The sequence below is a fragment of the Pristis pectinata genome, chromosome 13, assembly GCF_009764475.1.
Source record: "Pristis pectinata isolate sPriPec2 chromosome 13, sPriPec2.1.pri, whole genome shotgun sequence".
NCBI lineage: Eukaryota > Metazoa > Chordata > Chondrichthyes > Rhinopristiformes > Pristidae > Pristis > Pristis pectinata.
The window spans coordinates 20679210-20701246 of NC_067417.1; positions in this window are offsets into that span (position 1 = coordinate 20679210).

Here is a 22037-nt window from a genome sequence, read left to right on the forward strand (position 1 = left end):
CAGAAGTAGTGTTGATTTTCCTTTAACCTTGCTTTATCTCCAACAGTTCCAAATTCAATTTTTATAACCTTTGACTTTTGTTCCTTCCTCTCACCCTAACTCTATGTTTGTGTCTTTCAGTGCTAAGGGAATGGGAGCAAGCTGGGTAAATTCTAGTAATTCAGAAGTCCTGAATAATAATCCAGAGATGTGAGTTCAAATCCCACCAGGGCAGTCAGGAAATTTAAATTAAATCAATTAAACAATTTGGGATTACATCATGCTTGTATTATGGTAAATCTGAGATGTTGCAAATACCTCCAGTTCTAGCTTGGAAGGATCCCAAAGCATGAAATGGCAAAATTGGTCTTGACAGTCAGTGCTATCACAGTCCTCGCCTTACTTTGAGGTTGCTGTTATGACTAGAGCAGGTAATAGGTTTCAGTTAAGTCTGCTTGCTGAAAGCTATTTTCATCTTTCTCCTGCTCCATCAGGCATATCTAGGAGCAACGGGTTAATGCTTGAGTCGTCTGTAATATGTAAATCAAAAGAGCTTGTGGGATGTAAAAGGTATGAGCATTACTGTTATAAGATGTCAGCCTCATTGTTGACACAGCCTCAATATTGATCATCCCAATTATTGTGAGTGACTCTCTCTTCCAAAAACCAGAGGTAATTGAACTGTGCCTATCCCGTGCCATTAGTGGCTGTGGTTGACTGTGATTATGAACTAGCTTCTTCTGCCAGGGAGAGAGAAAAGTGATAATATATTTGGGTGTTGTTAGTGGTAATGAGTTCAGCTGACTTAGCTTGCACTAATTCAGGAAAGGGGTTGCTGCTGCATTTGAATATGCGGTTCTAGACTTGATTGATAGAAACAGTTCACGTGAGCAATGGAGGGATGTACGGTATATTGATTAGTGGCATATTTAGTGGGATAATTGAAAATTTTAAAATGCATTCACTGACCATATCCAAGTATGAATTAATTGAAAATTTGCATGAGTGCATCCAGGTTCCCAGGGCTTGGCTGCTGGCATTGATTGTCATAGTTATCCAGCTGTCGTCTTGTGTGTGGCAACATTGCACTGGATGTCATGGGATGATGCAAACAAAATCCATTGAGCCTGTGTGGTGCAGTTCTTCAAATTCTCCCCAATCGGAATAAATTCTAGAACACCAACCAGAACATGCTGCAGCTGTAATGCATGTCCATTTTAAAAAGTGCAGGCAAATTAAATGATGTAGGCCAATTTTAAGAGATGCTAGCCACTGAAGATATTTGGGCTTCCTGCTAAGTTGTCAGCCAATGAACAGCACAACTGGCTTTGGCTATACCCAGCAATCATACCCCAGACAGCGCAATATTGGCACACTGCCAATGTTAGAAGCAACTGGCATGTTGATCACGCTTTGCAATCTCCATACCCATTCCAAGCTGTTCCCAATTTAGCAGCATTAATTTTTTTTCTTGCATTCTGCCTTTCAAATAATTCTCAAACCCTCCATTATGCTGCTTCCATCAACATCTGTGCAAATCAGTAATTGGTTTATTACTGTCACATGTACTGAGATACAGTGGAAAAGCTTTTGTTTGCAATGCCATCCAGACAGAATATTCCATACATAAGTACATTGAGGTAGTGCAAAGGGAAATAAAAACAGAATGCAGATAAAAGTGTTACATTTACAGAGTAAGTGTAGTGCAGGTAGATGAGGTCACGACTTCATGTTCCCAATTCCACTGTAATTTCTTACTTTAAGAAGGCCCACCCCAGCAAATAGTTGCTGGAAGTCTTTGTCACTACACATTATAAGTCTCTGATGCTGAACAATATTCACACTAGAGCTTTTTATGGGGCTACATGTGCTCTATTCTACAGATATACTTGCTCTCCCACCAATTCCTTGACCTTCACAGAATTCACATTTGTCATTGCATTAATAATTGTAATAACACCTATTTATCCAGAAATACTTATTTGCATCTATTACTTTGATATTGATAACAGCCTAGAATTACCTATAACTGCTATTGTGCACTGAACGTCACTAATATTAGATTTATGTTTGAACAGGTTGCTAAAGGTTAAACAAATAGATGTAAATGTCAATAATGAAAACTTCTGCTCTTCAACCAAATGTTCTATTGAAAAAGGTTTACATTTAATTGAAAAAATGATTATCTTAATCTGTAGAATAGATCTGAATATATTTAGGTTAGGCTCCTGAAATGAAGCAAATTAACCCCTTCATTGGGATAAACCAAACAAGATACTTTCTAGATAGAATGAAGCTATGTTTGAGTAAATTTCTCCTTTTGTGTAAAGAACATAATGTATAAAATTTAACACCCTGCTCATGTAAATATGTTCTCATCATTCTTGTTAATCTGAAAATATATTATTTTGACATTCTGTATCAAAAAGTAGTTTCAGTGAAATTATTGCAGAATTCTTCATAATAATTAGATTCATAGAGTTGTACAGCACAGAAACAGCCCCTTTGGCCTAACTCGTCCATGCTGACTAAGGGGTCTTCCTCAGCTAGCTTCCTTGGTTTACTTGCATTTGGCCCATATCCCTCTAAACTGTCTCCCTCTAAACCTTTACCATCCATATACCTGTGCAAGTGTCTTTTAAACATTGCAATTGTACCTGCCTCTACCACCTTCTCTGGCAGTTAGTTTGTGAAAGCCAACCCGCGCTGTAATAAAGCAGACAACAACAGAACCAAGGAACGTACAATAAGCACTTTATTATTTAACTCTAACGGGAGTGAGGGATACAGAGAAAGAGTAAACAGTGTAACCCAAGCTCTTTTCTGATCCCCACTCAGATTTACATGTTTGTGTCCCTCTTTTTATACTTAATCTAAAGATGCCTACATGCGGAGTTGCACATACTTGGGCAGTTGCTCACAGCAAACTTTAGCAAAACAAGATATGCCTTAAGCACTTATTTGTTTCACCCAAGCACCTGCACATCTTGCAGTCACAACTATAGTCATGCCATGGTTGAAGCAATAACAGCTGTATGTTATTAACCCTTACATTTCCAGTTACTTTTACAAATTCTGTAGATCCACCACCCTCTGTGTGGGGAAAAACTTGCCTCTCTGGTCCCCTTTAAATCTTTCCCTTTTCATTTTAATCCTGTGCCCTCTTAGTTTTAGACTCCCCTACCCTGGGGAAAAAGATAGTGACAATCCATCTTATCCAAGCACCTCGTGATTTTATAAACCTCTAGAAGGTCACCCCTCAGCCTTCTTCGTTCCAGGGAAAACAGTTCAAGCCTACTCATTCTCTCCATATAACTCAAGTCCTCCGTTCTCAACAACATCTTTGTGAATCGTTCCTGCACTATCTCTAGCTATTGGCTGTAGATCATAGTGCCACATTCATTCACAAGTTTTACAACTTACAATAATTTACACATCAACAAAATCCAGAAGTGAAAAGAATTTCATATTAATTAAAACCAAAAGTGAATTTTGAGTATGTTATTCACTGAATATTTATTACTACAAAGCTAAATTGAGTTCTGGTTGTCTCTCACTAAAAGTTAGCTTTGATGGGATTACTTCCTTCCTTGCCAAAATAACTTCCTATTGACTACTACATTAATAAGGATTTTACATTATTATTCAGTAAATGTACTTCAGTGCACTAAACATTCCAATCTTAATTTCCCCTAATATTGCTGGGCACATGGCCATTCTTACATGCTAAACCAAATCTGATTCCAAATTTAAGCAGTGCCTAAGACATGAAGAACCCAATTCCACCATTTGATAATCTGATTAAAAATTCCATGCACCTTTCTTTTTGCTGATTTATACAAGTTTGGTTTTTAATGCTAAAACACAAGGACCAAATTGAAGTTGAATGGCAGAGCAGGTATCAGGAGCTGCATAGCAGCTAAGTTTTTGTTCTTTTGTTCATATATTTTACCCAAGTGGAAAGTTATAGGCTATATAAAATGAAAAAATTAAGAAATTAAAACTCTCAATATCAGTGACTTTATACTTAACCATAAAATTATTTCTTTCAAAATAGCTCTGTTTGAATGTCTGAAAGCTTTATCTGCAGTTTGATTATTAATTGTAAATCTTTTAATGGAGGGTATCTGTGAGAAGAAACTGCCAAGAAGCAACAAAGTACTACAGCTAAAATATTGAATCATCTTTTCTTTTCCAGCTGAGGGAGAGGGAGGATCGTATTTTGAGTCTTGAAGATAGTTTAGCACATTTGCAGAAGAAGGCACCAAGTTCTATGTAACAAATACAAAAATTGTGAATCAGAGTTGCAAAATTGCCCAAAAAAAAATCTTCTATCATCTCACAAACAGAACAATATTATACCGAAGAGGTAAGAGTCAGTGTGACTACACCATTGTATAAGTATTGAAACAAAAAGGAATAAATTCCTAATTGTTATCTGCTTGTTACGTAAAAGAAACACAGAACTATGGACATTGCAGGGTCAAACCAACTTTCATAATAAGCTATCCTGTCTTTTTCTTAGTATTACTTTCAATTTTACAAATGTGAAGATTAGTTTCAGTCATCCAATGTAGGCATTGAGCATGTCTAGATGTTTATGTGTGGATGAAAGTTACCTCTATTCTGCTCCAAAATACACTTCAATCTCAGAAATGTAAGAGGTTTCCAAATTCCAAATCGGCCATTAACAAATCAATTTAATGAACCGAATCAAACTGACTAACCGCCGACAGTTCTATTGGGACTGTGGGCTGTCAGCCACTTGGGCCTCAGCACATCTTGGACTTCTGTGTATGTTTGGAACACCAAGACAAGCTGGAGCTTGGACACGGGCATGTCTGACCTCCTCCTCTGCTGCTGGACTCACCACTGAGCTCAACAGTGGAGCATTGATATGTAGGTTATGAAGCATTTTGTGTTCATGCTATTAGTTTTACATCAGGGAGGATGAACTCGTAATGAATCAGATTACCAACCCAGGGAAGTAGTTAAGTGGAGTTATTTTAGTGTCTTTAATTATTTGTTTATTAAAAGGTATATTTAAAACCCCCCCAAAATTAAATAATTATTTAAATCTATTTGAATAATTTTTAATGCCTTTGACTATCTGATACATTTAATGGGGGTAGAGCAGGAAAATAACAACTGAAGTGGTGAATCAACCTAAGTTTAAGTTTATAGAACATAATTACTGTTACTCTAGCTCTGCTTTTTGAGGTTTTTTGGGATTTTTTAATGGCAAAACTTGATATAGGACAAACCTTCCTTTGAGATTTTATCACACTGGGGTTTTCAATGAGGCAGATGTAAAATAGTGAAAGTTTTAAATGGATGTTTCTTTCTGCAAATATTTATCTATTTTGAATGATGTCAATGAAAGAGCAGTACCTGCCACCAGGTAGGATTGTAAGTTCTACGTAATTCGGGAATGAGTGATTGAGTCTGGAAAAATTGGTGGGACACTCAAGTCAGGGGAGGGTTTTTTTGATTGGTGTGAGTAGGGAGATGGCAGCAGAATAGTGGGTACAGAAGATCTGGTGAGTTGTCACTACGTTCCAGTGTCTGGGGATTGGGAGATGATCAGTGAGCTGGAGCTGTCAGGTGATGAGCGAGTTAGAAAAAAATGGGTAACTGGTGTTGGGAGCTGATTGATGAGCTGGGGGCCAGGAGACTGATGGTCAAGTTGGTAGGCAGTTGTCACTGTGGGTGGTGGCATTGATGTGTTGGGCACTGGTGAATTGTGGGGACCAGTAAATTGGGGCCTGGGTGCCTGGTGGTTACAGGAGTGCCACGTATTTGAGATATGGAGTGTTCAATGATTGATGGGTTGGGAGGTGGATGATCAGTGGGTTGGGAATCAGGTAACCAGTGAATTTTGAGGTCAGATGATTAGTGGGTTGGAAGCTGAGTTGTGGTTCAAATAATTGATGGGTTGAAGGCTTCAAATGGCCATTGGTTGTGAGTTGGAATCATCACATAATCATTAAAATTGGCGGACTAATGATTGGTGATTTTGAGTGTTGGATAAAGTGATGGGATGGCAGTGCATGGAGTGTAGAGTCCAGTGATCAGTGGGCTGGGAGGAGAATGGGTAAATGGTGAATTCCAGTTTGGGGTGGGGGTGTCAGGTGATCATTTGGGTGGTGTTTGGGGAGAGGGGTTCAGAAGAACAGTGGATTGGGTAGGTCAGCTGATAGTTCAGTTGTGGGCAGAGTGATTGAAGAAATGGAGGCAATGGGTGATCAGGAGTTTGGAATCATGATCAGCGAGTTGGGGCTGGGTAATTAGTAAGTTGTTTGGGTAGGTTCTTACGATTGGAGTTCTTCAATAGGTGGCATGTGGGCCTAGAGATCAGTGAATTTTGGGAAGGTGGCAGGGGTTGGATGATTAATTAGGTTGGAGTGTACATGATGAATGAATGGAGGAAGATTGGATGAAGTGAATTGAAGGGGTGCCAGATGATTATTTTGAGGGTCTGATGATTGATCAGTGGATAGAGGCTGGGTGATCGATGGATAGTTGGCTCAAGAACACAGTGGGTGGCATAGAGCTTGGATGATTAGTGGTGGCCATCACCAGTTAATCGTGAAAAGGAAAACACAGTTAGCAAGTTGTATATCTGTCTGGGCCTCATTCTGTGCATGCAATGCATAACACATGGAAGCTGGAATTAATATCACTGATGTTGCAAATTAAGCAGGTATTCCATGACTTTTGATCTCATTTTATTGCTCGCAGAAATTAGATTGCATAGCAGCAAAATCCATGATATCATGCAATCCATTTTCAAGCCTACAGACACTAGAGGCTTCTGTCAGTTTACCATGTCCTTCATGCCAAGTGCAGGCAGGTGCATGCTGTTTCTCTGTATTAAAAAAAAATGTCAGTTTCATACGTTGCTTGATTTACCTTCTGAAGCTGACAATCTCATTCCACAGGTGACTCGACATGAGGATTGCATCTGCCAGGCTCCAGTTACAGTTGGATATGGTCCAGGAACAGGCACAAAAGACTAAACACGAGTTGCTGTCAGCAAACAAACTCATCCATGAGCTTAGACTTGAGCTTAACAGCTTCTCAGGGTAACCCAGAAAGAAAACGTAGAACAGGTTTGATACTTGCTAATGAAAACTAAATTATGCCTTCCTTTCTTCCTAAGATTCATTGAATTAGTGCCTCCATAAGTTTTCTGAATGCCTTACCTTTGTGGATGTTGCATAACCATACTTGAGGTAGGCAATGCATGAGTTTGATAACACCCTGAGGACATAATAATACCACCTAGATCATTTGTACAGTTTAGAAATAACAGAAATCCAAGCACCATTTCTCATGAAACATAAGTGGATGTGGTGGTGGCATAGCAGTTAAATTATCTGACCAGTGATCCAGAGGTATAAGTTCAAATACCACCACAGCAGCCAATCAGAAATCTCTGTTCAATGTAGTTATTTAGATGCACATAATTGTACATTAAACAATGTGCATAGATATGTACTATTTCCACAAAACGGTGAAGGTGCCTGACAGGTAAGAGCTGTGGAGAATTGATGTAGTAATCTATTGTACAGCAAGGTGAAAATTTTGTTTATAATTTGGATTACTTATGTGAGCTAAAGATAAAGTTCTTAGCAGCAATGAGGAAGGTTGGTCCATGTTGCACTTTTAGACTTTCTGTTGGTGACATCTACATTTAACAAATATGTGCTGAATCCTTTGATTAGAAATAGTACATACTAATGAAGAACCTAAGAGGATGCTTTAATAAAATCAACTAAAAATCAAAGTGGACTAAAATAAAGTGGTGTTTAAGATAGCTCCATAACTGCTAATCAAAATAGTTGCTGTATATGAAATGGCATTTTGTTCCTAGGTTCTTATTGCCTTCTCAGATATACAAATGCTAACTGTGTTTTCCTTTTTCAGTTAGCTGAAAAGAGCCGAGAGATAGCAAAGCCTAAAAAATGATATTGCATGTAATCAGCAGAGGAACATGCAGCTGGCAGAAGAAAGTACAACCTATGAGGAAAGGATCAAAAGACTGCATGACAAACTGAAAAAATCGCAAGAATTGAATCGGCGAGCAGAAGAGGAGGTAAGGGAAGTGCAGATATATAATTACTTACAGTTTATCACAGTAGATTAATTTTTTTTCACCTGTTTTTTCTTCACAACCACTTCTCTCTGAATCCATTTAGTTCTTGCTGGGGTTTGATTCTGGGACCAACAATCACACTCTAATAGCTTGACCAAGTTGCTGTTTGTGTAAATTTTCACAGTGAGTATCAGCGTTATATTTTGGGATCTGTAAAAAGATCAAAGGAATGTAGATTTCATTCCCAACTGGAACCAGTAGCTCTATTTCTTTTTACAATAGTATCCTATACTATTTTAAAATAACATTTTATATATTAAAATCATCTGCTTTATGATTAATTTTGTTAATTAATATAATAAATCTTCATATAAAAATATGTGCTAATCACAAACCACAAGATAAATGTATTTGCAGAATACATGCTCAAAACCATCTTAGGGTTGGAATTCTTTGAGCAGCTATTAACACACTTTTGAAAAATTCCCAAGTAAACTATTTCAGCAGAATTCTTTTTGCAACTCATACTTCTTTAGTTTAACTCTGTAATATACAGTTTACCATTCATTAAATCAGCCCTATGTAGCAGTGCAATGGGTTGGCATTTATTTGATAAACAAGGGAATGAAAGGTGAACTCTTTTTAAGTCCATCTTTTCTCAGTGCATACCCAACATGAGTCTTAAACAATAGACCCCGATTCATTAACCCAATCAGATGTGAAGTAAGAACAACATACTGTAATATTTCTGTAATACTGTACAAATGTAATTATGTTACGAGTCCTCAGAGATAGTAGCAGGTGAAAAACATGAAGAAATAATTATTTTTTTCCCAAACCCAATGAATGTTGCTAAGGTCATCCTCAGTACTGATTAAACATAAGAATATGATGAATTTTTTTATAGACCAAGTGACATAGTGATTGCTTAAGGATTAACCTGGATATGGCACTAATATAACAGCAGCCAATATTAATGTAATCTCATCTCCACATATTCACACTTTGGGCATGCTTAATCAGCAGACACTTAATTAAAAATGCTTTGCGAATTAAACTTGTATTAGTTTCTATAATAAGCTGTTTTCCATTGATTTTCCTGTGCATTTAGATATAAAGGTTATGTGCTGATGCTTCATCTGAGTAAACAAATGGCATAGGTTTAGGATATTCAAAGTACATTCTTCATTGTTTTCATGCAGAATACACTACATATTTTGTAAAACTGTTCTGCTGAATAGAACATAAATTTCTTGTTTTAATTGACAATTCAGGTACTAAATGACTGTTATAAATACCCACTGTGTATCACTTGCATACCAGTCCTCCTTGAATTTGTGCTTCCTTTTGCTTCGATTTCTGGGATTTTCCAGGCCACCATGCGAAAGTCTAAACCATCGGGAGTACCCTGTGCGGAATAAAGTGACTTTGTTTCTGTCTTTTCTCCCTCGTCTACCTACGTGGACACTAAGATTTCCCCTGCTAAAGACCCGATTCAATCTAAGCCTTCCTTCTAATTTTCAGGTGATTTCTGTCTTTCATAGGACCTTGCCACCACTTTTGGTGACCATCCTTGCTATAGTGACATTGGAGTTTCTGCAGTTAGATTAGTGGCTCTCCCTCGCAGCAGGTATACAGTATTGGAGCATTCCCAAAAGCAGCAACAAGGTTGAGGCAGAGCTACATGTGAATAAACAAGTGGAGCCCATACTCCTCCATCCCAAAGGGAGGGATCTTTCCCTAGTCACCCATTCTTAGATCACCAGACTGTTCCTAGCGTGGCTGGTGCATATATGAGAAGAAACCGTGTAGGCTAGGCCCCTATTCTTCATGGAGTTTAGAAGAATGAGAGGTAACCTCATTAAGACGTATAAAGTTCTTAGAAAGTTCAACAAGATATTTTCCCTGGAAAATAAGTGTTTTGATAATAGAGGTCACAGTTTCAAAATAAGGAATATTCTATTTAAGGCTGAAATTAGGATAACTTTCTTCAGTTAGAGGATTATAAAACTTGGAATTCTCTTTCCTGAAGGACTGTGAAGGTTCAATCATCAAAGCAGAGATCAAATTATTTCTGGATATTAGAGGAATTAAGAGCTTTGGGAATAGGGAAGAAAAATGGTGTTGAGTGGAAGATAAACTATAATCTTATTGAATGGCTGGGCAGACTTGGTCTGCTCCTGCTCCTATTTCTTATGTTCTTAGTGATTCAGAGCACACTGAGCAACTTACATTTCCTTCATAGTCTTCCTAGGCAGTGCATCAGGCTTGATGATGACTTGTTTCCACTCCAGTCTATAGGTACTGGGAAAGCTTTAGAGTCTAATGTGGGATTCATAGGTGGGGTAGGTGGTACTTAACAGGATGGAAAGGTAGGTTGTTTGGGATGTCATACATTCTCTCTGCTGTCTGTAAATGGCTTCCTCCCTCTCCCCACTGTGTTTCAGTCAATAAAATTGAGGTACTCAGCGTTGTTCCAGATGATCCTTATTGGGCAGTATAGTGGTGCAGCTGGTAGAGCTGCTGTCTCAGCTCCAGCACCCAAATTCAATCCTGATCACAGCCACTGTCTGTGTGGATTTTGCATAGTTTCCCTGTAACCCTGTGGGTTTCCCTTCAGGTGCTCCAGTTTCCTCCCATGTCCCAAAAACGTACGGGTTAATAGGTTAATTGGCTGCTGTAAATTGCTCTGGTATGTTGGTGTGTGGTAGAATCTGGTGGAAATATGGGGAGAACAAAATGGGATTTTGTGTAAATGGGTACTTGACAATTGATGTTGACTCAGTGGGCTGAAGGGCATGTTTCCGTGCTGAATGACTCTATGATTCTGTGGCTCATTCTGAGCTGTCATCTGCCATAAACTCCAATGAGTTGATGAGAATATTTTTTTTTCCAAAGGACTTCATTTTGAGTATCCGATGTCAGGCACTGCATATCATTGATCCTCTTCCGTGTTGAACTGAACAGTTAGTACCCAAACTTGAGATCTGTGAAGGAGTAACCAGGCAGAAGACAAATGCTATCCCATTAAGAGAAGAGGTCCAATGAAGTATTTCCTAACTTTCAAATAGAGCTAGTATAAGTGGCCTGAGAACAAATCACCTCCCTGTTTATTTAGTCAGAAAATAGAAAGTTGCATAAGGGCACCTTTACAAATAAATAAGTTATGCACTGTCAGTGATTAAAAGTAAGAAAAAATAAACAAGACTTGGTTGTCAGATTGAGGAAAAACAGTGATAAAACAGATCATGTTGCAATGCAAAGATAATCTAACTGAAAGATCTTTCTTATATTGCAGGCACACATCTATGAGAATCGATTAATGGAGCTCAGCAGCCAGGTGATGTTGTCACAGAGAAAGACCCATGAAACCATGAAGGAGCTTACTAGCAAGGAAGAAGAGTTAGTGATAATGAAAGTAGAACTGACTTCACTTCGAGAGAGGTACCACTCCAAAGCAGAAGAGGTAACGGTTAATTCCAGATTATTGAAATTTTAGTGATTTCTGGCTAATATAGAAAGAGGAATCTTAAGAGCATGATAAGAATTAGAATTTTAAAAGATAGATTCAAGTAGCTGATAAAGGAAAATGACTGTTCATAAACTCTTTTGATGTTGATGAATTTAAAACAGTGCTCATTGTCCACTGATTTTCTATGCACGTGTGAGATACAACACAAGCCCCATCTCAAATGTTTTCAGAGGCTTTGAGTGTCTCCAAAAGAGCACGAATATGGACAGCTGTATTCTTTCATGTACGCATTTTCTTTACAAAAATCAAGCCAGCTGCAAATACAGGAGATGAATCACAACCCCATGCCTCTTCCCCACTCCCATCTTGCTCCCAGCCTCCAAATCCTAGGTCAACAATTGTTGGCCCAGGGTTAGGAACAGTCGCCACCCCACATCACTGTGGGCAAAGAAGCAGTTCAGCAGCACATCATCTCCCCTCGAGTTGTTGTGGCACTGAAGATTATTGTATTAAAGGTATTTGCATTTTTATGGTAATATTAATGTTTATATTGTTTTATTAATTGGTAAGGATTCCTTCAAGCTATTTGAAATATGTTGATATTTTTATTAATGTGTGTTAGTGCTTTTAGAACATTATAGGACAGATGTATGTTTTTTGGGTTTTTTTTCAGAACATAGAAGAGCACTTTTATGGTATCTGCATTTTTGTTATCCTTGGGAAGTCAGTGTCCCGATCATTACAGCCATTGACACAAACAGTACGGAAACACCGATCAAAAACATTTACAATAATCCCATTTTTATTCTCCACACATTCCCCAGATTCTACCAATCACCTACACAGCAGGGGCAATTTACAGTGACAAATCAGCAAGCCTTTGGGTTGTGGGAGGAAACCCACGTGAACAAAGAGAATGTGCAAACTCCACACAGACAGTACCTGAGGTCAGGTGCTACATGGCAGCATCTCTACTAGCTGTGTCACCCTCAGGGATAACGACTGAGTGTAATAAATTTCTTTCAAAGGATAAACTACAATAGGACTTGAGAGGACAAATTTCACAAGATTTCACATAGTCAGCAGAACGTCCCTGCAATTTACACTTCAAAATCTTAGATTTTAACCTTTTCTAGTCAATTGAAATTAATTTCTTTCTTCCTGTCATATGTAGAACACTGAGATTAATATGGATCATTTTCTTCAGTCTTTTTTAAAATATATTTTTGTAGAACTAAATTGTTTGCCTTCCACATCACTTTTAAGCCATCACAGAGTTAAAAAAAAATAGCTAGAGGAGTGATAGAGCTGCGTAACTGTTGTGAGAACGTAGTGGTGCTTTCTAAACATAAAAATGCAAGTGCATAGTTTGTCCTTGGGGTGTATTGTATCAGAAGGAGACCACCATTCAAAGAATTAAGATAATTGTATATTAGGTAAATAATATTCCTCTTTAGTCCCACAGTTAAACAACAATGTCTAAACCAACCAGTTTTGTTTTAACATGATATTTTCTATCTTAATTAAATAGGGTGTCATTTGGATTAACCAACATCCCTTAAACACTATTCACCTTAAGAGCCATTTTGATTTGTTCTCAAATATACTGCTTAATATAGTTTTCCTTATAAGAAATATAGATTACAATTCAATCTAATTTTCATTGCATGAACATTTCTATTAAAACAAGCTCCTGCATTCCTTTACTAGCTGTCTCTTCGTTGACACTCCTAGGGAAATGTGCATCAGCTGGACAAAAAGTGAATTCAGAATGTTGTCAGCCTTGACAGCTTTTATATAGCATGCCATCTGCAATGGCTGAAATTGCCATATTCATTACACCACCTCATGACCACACAGCCACACTTTAAATTGATGTTGAAAAGTGTGTTAGTCTGCACTTCAACTATGTATTACAATTCATGACACCAGAGAGTGATTTTTTTCCACCTTATTTCTATCATGTTCTGTTTTAGTACAGATTCTTGATATTGAAATATTTTGTTGGGTAATTAAGTACAATAGAAAATTTAGACTGAAGTGTCTCTATTTCAGAAAGGCACTTGTGTTAATAAATGACTATAGAAATATTGTGTGATTTCATTTTATATGGAAACATACATTTTCTGTCAAACCAGACTGTTTTCTTTTTAATATGAATGATAATAGTGAATCCATAGTGAAATCTAGAACAAAGCATTAACATACAGGACTCTGAAAGGTTGTTTGTACCAAATACAAAACTATGCATGAGTATTGTGTATTTACAATAATATTATTATGTGACTTTCAATTAAGAATCCCACTGCAATTCTACAATCTGTTCTATTTGCTAGCATCGATTGTTACCTTATTTGGTTTATGAACCTGATAATGGTTTTGACATAATCAGTGAGCTATCTAGATAAGTCTGACTTGCCTAGAAATTGTTGTACATGCAATTAAATGCTCCAAAAGGTCATTCTACAGCCTTGGACACCACTGAACTACAACTGGACACTTTCCTTCATGTGTGGTTTTGAAGTGTGGGGAAAGATTCATGTGTGTGGGGTCAGACTCTGAAGTCCCAGTATACAGTCTTGTTGACGGCAGAATTTTAGGTGAATGAACTAGGATCTAGCAAGTGGCGAGGAGAAGATAATAGTGGGAAAATTAGGGTTGGTTAATGGGGTTAAGGATCAGTATCAGGATTGGGGCCAGAGCCGATCAGAGATTCAGCACTAATCAAGGGTTGAGGTCTAGGGCAATTGGAGGCTAGGAACAAGGTGGATGGATGCGAGGAAGGAAGAAGAAGAAGTCCAAGAGAACTTTTGGACTACAGTCAGTGTCCATGGGCTGGTTTGTGTAGGAGTTTTGTACAAGAATAGAGTGCAAACCTTTCTTGCTCTTCAGATTAACAAAAATAAAAATTGCCAATGAATGTTTTACTTGTAGTTTAGTGGTGAAATTTTTTTTTGAGTAATTTGGCTAATTAATTCACAACATTTGTGTGTAAAAAAAAATGTTACACTCATGAAATAGAAGCTTAGTTAGAGTACTAAACGTGTCATGTATTTTCTATTTCTCATCCCCTCTGTCATAGATGGGGACATCTCTGATTACTACTTTATATTGCTCTGCATCCACATCCCCTTACTAACCCTACTTGTGTGTCTGCCACTGAAAAAAAGCTCTCCCACAGTTCACTTCATTTGCACTTTCTAATGTTCAACCTTAGGCTCTTCAATTGCCACAGTGTTTCACAATTTACTGATCCTCTGTACCAAACCTTTCTCTCCATCTTTGACAGCTTAATCTCCATTAAAATCATTAGTTTCTTCTTTCATCCATCTTTCTCTGCTGGGTCATTCCTTGGCTTGCACTTTACAATTTTTCCTTTAGCCGCATGGTTGAATAGGAACTCAACACATGAAAGAATAGACACAAAAACAAGCCTATAGACTTTATAATACAGCTTATTCCAGCATTCAGCATCATTGGACTGTCAGTATTTTTATTACGTTTGAGTTTTGTTAATTGCAATCTAACCTAGATTTTTGGTTTGGATTGTTTCAGCTTGAAACCTTACGAAAGTCCTTGCATGGTGCAAGGTCAGACAGTTCAAGGTTACATCGAGAAAGTGAACTGGTTGTGGCAAATGTTAATCAGTGGGTAAAGGACCAAAAGTAAGTACCTTTAAAATTTTCATTGGCATTATTGTTTAATATTCTGTAATGTTTCAGATGTTATCATATATGCTTTTTCCATACTACAAAAGACATTAAACTGAGAAAGTACAAGAAGAGTTCAAACATGTATTATTCTCAACTCACCTACTCACCCCATAGTAATATTTTATCATGCACACATTTCAAAACATTGTGCTAGAAAGTTCCCTCAATCAACTTTTTGAAACATTTACAATTCCTTTCTGCTCGACCCACTGAGTTCCTCCAGCAGATTGTGTATTGCTCCAGACTCTGCAGTCTCTTGTGTCTCCCTCATTCATCTTGGAGGTCACCAATGACCAGAAACTTCACTGGGGCAAGGGACACAAATATTATGGATATAAGGGCACATTAAAAGGTAGGTAAAAAGCAAACTATTGAAAGAACTCAGCAGGTCAGGCAGCATCTGTGGAGGCAAAGGGATGGTCGTCACCCCGATACTCCAGCATCTGCAACCTTGTGTCCCTCAGAAGGTAGGCATCCTTTTATGAATCTCATCTACTGACTCCCCAAAACCTGTCCACCATTTGCAAAATACAAGTGAGAAAGGTGATGGAATACATCACTTCATTTGATCAGTGCAACTCAGAAACTTCAGTACTAACAAGGATAGAGCAGTCCATTTGTTTGGTACTCACTCAACCATTCTAAATGCTCATTCCCTCCACTACTGGTGCACTGTAGCAATACTGCCTTGACAGCATGTCTCATGATCTTCACCAGCTAGAAAAAGGATATACACTACACGAGAAGAGCAGCACCTGGCTAAAATATGAAACTATATCATCATCCTTTCATTGACAATGTGTCTAAATGCTAGAACTCCCTATTATGGAAGTTCCATCATCACATGAATTGCACCGGTTCATAATGTCAACTCAAAGATATTTAGAGATGGACAGTGATTGCTGGGCTTGCTCACACCCTGCAAATGAAAAATTAATTTTTTTATGAAACCTCCAACTTTGAATGTCATAGGAGATCCACTCGTGTATTACAAAAATTGCAGTGGATGATAAATATTTAATTTTGTTTCAGCTGAAGGTTCCCTTTTAACAACATTACCACATACAGAAAAAAATGAATGCTTGAGTTTTAATATAAAAACAGAAAATATTGGCAAAATATGCAGGATGTAAGTTATTATTTAACAGAGAACAAGATGGTATTGATATATCAGACCAGAGTGCCTTTCTAACCAATGCCTAATTCAATGTGGTTATTATGTTTTCCTGCCTCTCTTGTATTCACAAGTAATTAAAAAGTTGTGTTTTCATTTAAAAAAAACAGGCAAGCCAATGAAAAACTTGGAAATAAGATCAAAGAGCAAACCAAACAAATTCGCCAACTATCAAGTGAAAAAGAGTAAGTGCTGCTGTTGGGAACTAATGGTATAAATGTCAGATTTCCTGGTATTGGTATCAGTTATTAGTACTGTACCAGATCTGTGTTGACTGGTAATACTCCTTCATGTATAAAGTGGAAACAGCCAATTCCCTTTTGGTCATTGTTCTTTATCGACCTACAGAGACAGATATGAGAAAATTATTTTTAGCAATTGACTAGATTGATCAAAAGCAGACAGGCCAAACATTACTCTGCCTATTAAGATGTGGAATCATATATCTGAGCAAGTACATATTTTTCCAGGAATCCCAGGTCAATGATGACCTTGTTCAAATGAGGTTTACAGTCTCACTTTCCCCTTCTTCCTCGCATTATCACAATTCCCTAGTCTTTCCTGCCTTATGATTCACTTGACCTTTGCACACTTTGGTGACTGTCTTCCCTCTTCTACTTAAAGACATAGAATGTGATTGCATTTCACTTACTTTAAATTAAGATGCACTTAAAATAGTGAATAGATCAAGTTTTAGTGATGCTTGGAGTAATAAATATGGATTTCCTATAGACTGGGAACCCACTTCTGAGCTTATTTTGTTGAAACTGCTACTTTATGCACTGGCCAGTTTCACAGTACATCCCAAGCAATATATTGGGATGAAAATGTAACATAATGAACGAATCTCACTTTATCAGGCAAGGTTATGACCCAAAGTGTCATCAATTCCATTCCCCCCATTAGATGCTGCTCAAGCTGCTGAGTTCCTCCAGCAGATCGTTTGTTGCTCCAGATTCCAGCATCTGCAGTTTCTTGTGTTTCCAATGTTACATCACTAATGAGCAAAAACAAAGCAGTGGTTTAAGATCAACCATCCTTGTATATGGTACCATGTTAAATGAAAGGACAGAATATAGCTGTTTGCTTTCTGAGTTTTAATATTAGAACTCACTTTACAGTTTGGTGTTGCAATTTTGGTATTATTACAGCATATAACAAAATAGGATGCTGTAAACACTCAAAAAATCAGGCAGTATCTGTAGAGAGAAAGAATTAAAGCATCAGGTTGTCAATCTTTCATCCGAACCAGGGAAAGTTAGGAGATAAAGTTTTTAAATTGTACAGAAAATGGAAAGGGAAGCTCTGTGATTGGGTGAGATTGAAGATAAAAGTGTGCTGGAACCAGATAAGAGAGTGATACAGGTCAGTGAAATTAAAAAGGTATGTGTGGGAAGGTGCAAGTAGGAGAAGACAAATGAAATTGGAAATTACCAGGAGAGAAAAAGGCTGACTACTGGAAATATGAGATAAAAGGCAGAAATTACATTGAGCTTTGTTGGAACAGTACAGGGGAGTGGGATGGAGAATTAAAGTGACAGGCAACTAGAAATACATTATCGCAGACTGAATGGAGGCATTCTACAAAAGAATCACCCAATCTGCAATTGCTTTCCCCAAAATAGTGGAGACCACATTGTGAGCACCAAATATTATACAGTAGATTGGAAGAAATTTAACTGGTTCACTGCTTTAATCTGGAAAGAATTTTATGGTCACTGGACATGGGGAAGAGAGGAAGTGTTGCATCACTTGTGCCTCTGAAATGGAGAGTGCATTTAGTGGAAATAGAAGAGTTAACCAAATTGCCCCAAAGGCAATTTTCCCTTTGGAATCCTGAAAGGATCAATGATATCGATGTTTGAAGACATCAGAAATTGAGGATGATGATACTTTGATTGTAGAGGGTAGTGGAGTGGGAGCCAGGGATGGAACTCTTGTCTTGTTCTGGGTGGGAGGAGAAGTGTGGGAAATGGAACTGATATGATTGAAGGTGGAGGGGGAAGTCTGGCTGAAGAAAAAGGAAGAAATCTTGGAAGCACTTGTGTAGAAGAGTGCATGGTAAGAACAGATGTGTCAGAAACAGAGTAACTCAGGGAATGAATTGGAGGTCCTACAGATAGCAGGGTGGGAGGCTGTGGGCTTGTAGTGGATACTGCTCACTCCTAAAATGGAGATGGTGATGTCGAGAGAGGGAAGGAAAGAACTGTAGAAAAGGACAGTGTGAAAGCTGATTGTAACTTGGTAGCAAGGATGGTGAAAGTTTCAAGTTTTGATCAAGGGCTAGATGTGACACTGATAGTGATCAAAGTACCAGAAAAAGTCAGCTCACTCAATCACCCAGTATCTCCTACCCAGCATATCACATATACTTCTCTCTGTCCCTCCTCTCCCCAAATTATCCTACTTCAGTCTAATGAAAGATTAAAACCTGAAATGTTAGCTCTGTCTCTTCATCCACATATGTGGGTTGCTGAAACATTTCAACATCTGCAGTATTCTGTAGTAAAAATTGAATTTTTTATAGAATGTGTTTATAACATAGCATCTTTAGATATAACATGTAAGTAGGGATTAATCGTAAGGTTTGATCAACACCATACTGTAGTAGAATGGTTGAATGAGTGAAGCTGACAGTACATTGCTTGGGAAATAGTGTAGAAAATCACATATTCCAGTAGCCATGTTATTCAAATGAAAGACAAAGGAATGGTTAGTTAAAACTAATCACATTTTCTTCTTAAATACTTAAGTATGAAGGTTTGGGCTAAAGCTGTTAACAAGATGAGATCGTTACATAACACCTTAGTATGGAAATAAAGCAGCTCTGTTGTACACAAGTGACTGTAAGACCTTAAGCATGTGAAAAGCTTTTTCCACCATAAAGTAATTATGCATGCATGACAGAAAAAGTAAATAAATCCAGAAGAAACCAAATGGAAGGTAATTGATAAGCAGAAGGTTAGGCTAAATATGGAATATGTTATCTATAAGAAAGATCAAGAGTTATAAAGTGGAGATAAGAAGAGATATTTTCAGTACATTATGTTTGTAATAAGATTTTTGTGTAATTTTATGATAGCAGTTGTTACGCAAAATCAACATTTAGAACAAACTTCTAGAGGAATAAAGAATAGTTGGGTTATTCGGAACACATTTAGGTGCTACACTTGGTTACTATATATTATAAACAGGGTGAATGAGTGCTGTGCGATACACAGACCTATGATCAAAAATTATCAAATGAAAGACTACAGTGAGCAGTGGAGGATCTCTCCAAAGGTAAACCTGGGTTAGGAGAATCAAGTTATTCAGAAAGAGAATAACCATGTCATGGAAGAAGTATAGAAACTTGCCACCAGCCGTTTCGTCAGATCTAGTATGTTAAAGTTGCACTTGCTTGGATCATCTCTGCTCGTTATGCAGATGTCATTGAATAGATTGGTTCTAAAGCCTTCTTTCACCAAGTTATTGACAACAAATCATTTTAGAATTTAATACTATTTGAGGTGCGTAGTACTTATTCAGGTCTTCTCATTACACAATTGATAAGAGTTACTACCGAGCACAAATTCCATTAGATACAGCATGAGCAGTTTTATTTTCTACAATCTACAGAAAAACTAAGTTAGAGTGGATGACCTTGCTTCAGAACTGAAGGTTGCAACGTGTCAAGATGGAAGCAGGGCGGTTGTTCCTCAAGATTATGTTGTGTTTCATTGTAACAGTGTAAGAGCAGCCCTTGGTATTCAATATTGAATTCAACAATTTCAGACAACCAACCTTTCCTGTTTGTGTCAGAATTAGCCAGTTCTGATGCAAGATCATCTGTAACAATTTTTCTCTCTCCACAGATGCTGCCCTAGTTCATCTATGAAAAAAATGGCACTGAATACATTATGTCATTTTGACAACCTTTGTCACCCTTTCAGAAACAATTCCTTTGCTCTCTCCACTACTTCCCTCCTCTGCTACTTAAACTTTGTTTTCTCAGTTTTCCAGTTCTGAGTCTTTACATCGTATTCTGTTTTTATTATATTGCAAGTATTGCCATTGCACTAATATCTAGATAGTTTGACTTATGGGCTGTAATAGACACAGTTTGGATTCAAGATCCATTTTATTTCTGACAATGGAGGCAAGTCTATTCTTGATCTCGTATGATATGAATTTAACTTGAATATATGAAAATTTTGGCTTGGAAAATTATGAATATAACATTCATGCTCTGTGGTTTATAAATTACTTTTACAGTATGATTGCACTAGCACCAGGTCAGTGGAAAAATCAGTATATGGCCTTTTTAGCTTTTGATTTTCTTACAAGAGTTATAGAAGGTAGAAATAGCATAAATCAGTTTTCCAAGTCTTGTAGCACATTTTCTCTCAATATAATGACAAGATGCTTATCTTTGGTTCAAATTTTTTCATTGTTTTTCCTTATTTTTACTGTAGTAATGACCTTTGAAATCTTTATAACACAGCCATCTACAGGAAATGAATGAACGACTGCAGCAAGAGAACAAGAAATTAAAAGTTGAAGTGGATGAGAAGAGGATAACAAATGAGAGGTTAAAGGTAAGCTTCATAATTCCTTAAAGGAACTTCATGAGGATGGTGAGGTAGCAGTAAGTCTGTGCGAGGCAAGGCTCAGACAAAATTGCTCCTAAATTATCTCATTGGAATGCAAGTGTGATACAACATTTGTTAATGTTTGATTGTTTCATAAATAAATGATGGGTGTAAACTTTTACTGCTTACCAAGGTTGCTGTATCACAATGGAGTCAGACAAGGTCTGAACCTGGACTCTCTTCTGTTTCAGTGTAGTAATTGATCACATAATTCCTGGAAAAATTACTGTCCTGTTTGTCCTCAATTATTGAACCTTGCTAAATTCATATTTCTCATACAGGCATTGCATAGTTACTCAACAGAAGACCCCAGGGTCATGTGTCAGCTCCGGAGCCAACTTCAGGATGAAGAGTAAGTACTTACTCTGAATATTACCATGTTTCATTTTTTAAAGCTCAGTTATACATCGAACTTGGCACAATTAACAAGAGTACTGACATTCAACTGCAAATTGAAGTCCATTCTGTTTAGCAGCACTAATGTTATTTCTATATCTTTACATTGGTATCTTCCTAATGGCACAGCAAATTCATTTAATATATAACCAAAGTCTTAGACTATAGATGCAATCTACTAACGATGAGTTAACACAAGTAGATTTGACCTCAACAACCTTAAGTTAAATAAGAGATTTTTCTTCTGATCATTCTTTATCAACCTCAATTATAAATATATGTTTGAGTACAAATGGATATTAAGCAATAGCTATATTGGGCTTGACTGTCAGTGCTGGACTGACTAGCCAATATACACCACTGAGGCACATGTATGAGTAATTGCCACCCCTAAATAGCATCCTCAAAAGCAGCTAACATGTATAGAACTGAGCCACCATCAGGAGTCAGGATCTTTGAGAGAATAGATAATCATTAAGAGGGAAGATATTTTAATAAATTGGTATGGCCAGGCTCAGTTCAGCTTCTGGATGCTGATTCCATACCATTTTCGTGCAGAATTAGACATTGGATA